We start from the raw sequence: 2,669 nt of genomic DNA on the forward strand, positions 1-2,669 counted from the left end.
GCACACCCCCTCGCCATTCAAAAGCTGTAATTGAATGAGTCTTTGTCATTATTGTGATTAATCATATTAATTTGTACTAATTAAGAGATGGTTGGAAGTGATGACAATTAGATTAATGAAATTAGTTTTAACTTTCAGCGCCCCCCCCCCCCCCACACACACCACCTCTACTCTTTCTATAACTTATAACAAAGAAGGGGAAATCATAGCACAACTGTTATGAAACAGTTGGCAATCTGGATTTTGGGACTAATTGAATGTCCGATTTTATTAATGATGAAATTTATAAAAGTCCTTGGGGGGAATATTAGCGCAGATTCAGCGGTCGGGGGAAGGAAATTAATTAAAATTCCCAGAGATACTCTTGGCATTAAAGGCCCAGACCCACCGCAACCTCCGTCATGTTTGCTCTCCTTGCACTTTTTCGTCTTGAGCTAAAAAGCAGACGCTTGACTTGAGGAATGATGTTTGATCGATGTTTGTCAGTATTTACAGTGCTGTGAAAACCCTCAAGCATACTTCTGCTTTCATCTGTCAGTACAGGAAGAAAGTGCATTGATTCTTACTTGGAGAAATCTACATTATTATGTGTAAATATGCTGTTTTCTACTCCTAAAGCCTCGACAACAGGCAACAAACAACACATTAGCCTAGGTAGATCTTGCCTATCACTGCCTTAGCAATTACATTAAAAAATGATTTAGCTGCTTGTACAAACTACTGATGTAAAATGAGCTTATACAACACAATCTTGAGATTTTTTGGGGACAACTTAATAGTTTTGTGTTTAATCCACTTATATTTGTTAGGTTAACTTGAATGAATTGTGTGAAACCCTGCATATGTACAGTGCACACAGAACACACAAGCCAATTTCACAAGAGGGCAAATCCTTTTGCCTTCAGCTGTAGAAGTATACAAATGCCATGACAAGTCGTTTGTTCATCCATCCATCCATCCATCCAATTGTTCAACCGTTCATTCAGTCATTCATTCAATCATTTAATTATTCATTCAATTATTCATCAAAATATTAATTGAATCAATCATTAATTCAATTATCCACCTAATTATTAATAAATTCATTCACTCATTCACTTAACCAGTTGTTCAATCATTTAATTATTTATTCAATCATTAAATTATTATTTTATTCAATCATCCATTCAATATTTTTTTCATTCAATCATTAAATTATGTTTATTCAATTATTCATTTATTCAATTACTAATTTAATCATTCATTCAATCAATTCAACCATTCATTTTTTATTATTCTATTATTCATTCATTCATCAATTTATTCAACCATTCAATTATTCGTTCGTTCAAATAACCATTATTCATTCTTTCTTTCATTGATTCAATTATCTTCGTTCAATCCACCATTCAATTATTCATTCTTTTAATTTTCATACAATCATCCATTCAATCAATCATTAATTCATTCATTCATCCAATCATTAATTTATTCAACCCTTCAGTTCATTTGTTCAGTTATTCATTCAGTCAATTCAACCATTCATTTTTTATTAAATTCTAATATTCATTCAATCATTAATTTATTTTACCATTCAATTATTCATTCGTTCATTCATTCAATTATTTTCGTTCAATCCACCATTCAATTATTCATTCTTTTAATTTTCATACAATCATCCATTCAATCAATCATTCATTCACTCAATTATTTATTCATGCAATAATTCATTCATTCGATTATTAATTTATTCAATTATTCATTTGTTCAATCAACCATTCAATTATTCAGTCTTTAAATTTTTCTAACAATCATCCATTCAATCAATCAATAATTAATTAATTATTTATTCATTCAAATATTAATGTATTCAATTATTCATTCAATCAATAATTTATTAAATCATTCAATTTATTTGTTCAGTCAACCATTCAAATATTCATTCAGTCATTCAATCAATCAACCATTCATTTGTTTATTCGTTCAGTTAACCATTCAACCATCCATTTATTTATTAAATTATTCATTCAATTATTCATTCGTTCATTCATTAATTTATTCAATCATTCATCAATTACTCATTCATTCAGTCATTCAATTATTCATTCAGTCATTAATTAAATTAAATTATCCATTCATTCATTCAACCATTCATTCATTTGTTAATTTTTCATTCAATCATTTATTATATTTTTCATTCATTCAATTATTCATTCAACCAGTTTTAATGTATTTATTTAAAGATTTTCTGTCCATCTCTGTTGACCACATACTAGTGGTGTGCGTTTTCAGATGCACGTATATCTCAGAGTGTTTCTCTGCAGTTTCTCAGGTGCTCAGGTGTTCGAGCCGGCGCAGTGATTGGCGTTTCCGCAGCGCTGGGATCTGACACGTGTGCCGGACGGGCGCTGGACGCTCCTCCGCGCTTTGCATATTCACGGCTCTGTCGACTTCTCGGCAGGCCACTTCATAATTAACAGCTGTTGAGATGTCAAACGCAGCTCCGGCCGTGGCACATGCAAATATGTTTGTATTCCTACCCTGCGCCTCTGCGTTTCCTGGGGTCACGATCCCTGTCCCTCTTTCAGTCTGCCATACACACACACACACACACACACTGATGGACACACACTTGTAAACTGAGCTCTTCTCTGGCGCTGTCAGGTCTCCAGGCTCGCGCTCCAGTCGAC

The sequence above is a fragment of the Danio aesculapii genome, chromosome 17 (assembly GCF_903798145.1).
Source record: "Danio aesculapii chromosome 17, fDanAes4.1, whole genome shotgun sequence".
Classification (NCBI taxonomy): domain Eukaryota; kingdom Metazoa; phylum Chordata; class Actinopteri; order Cypriniformes; family Danionidae; genus Danio; species Danio aesculapii.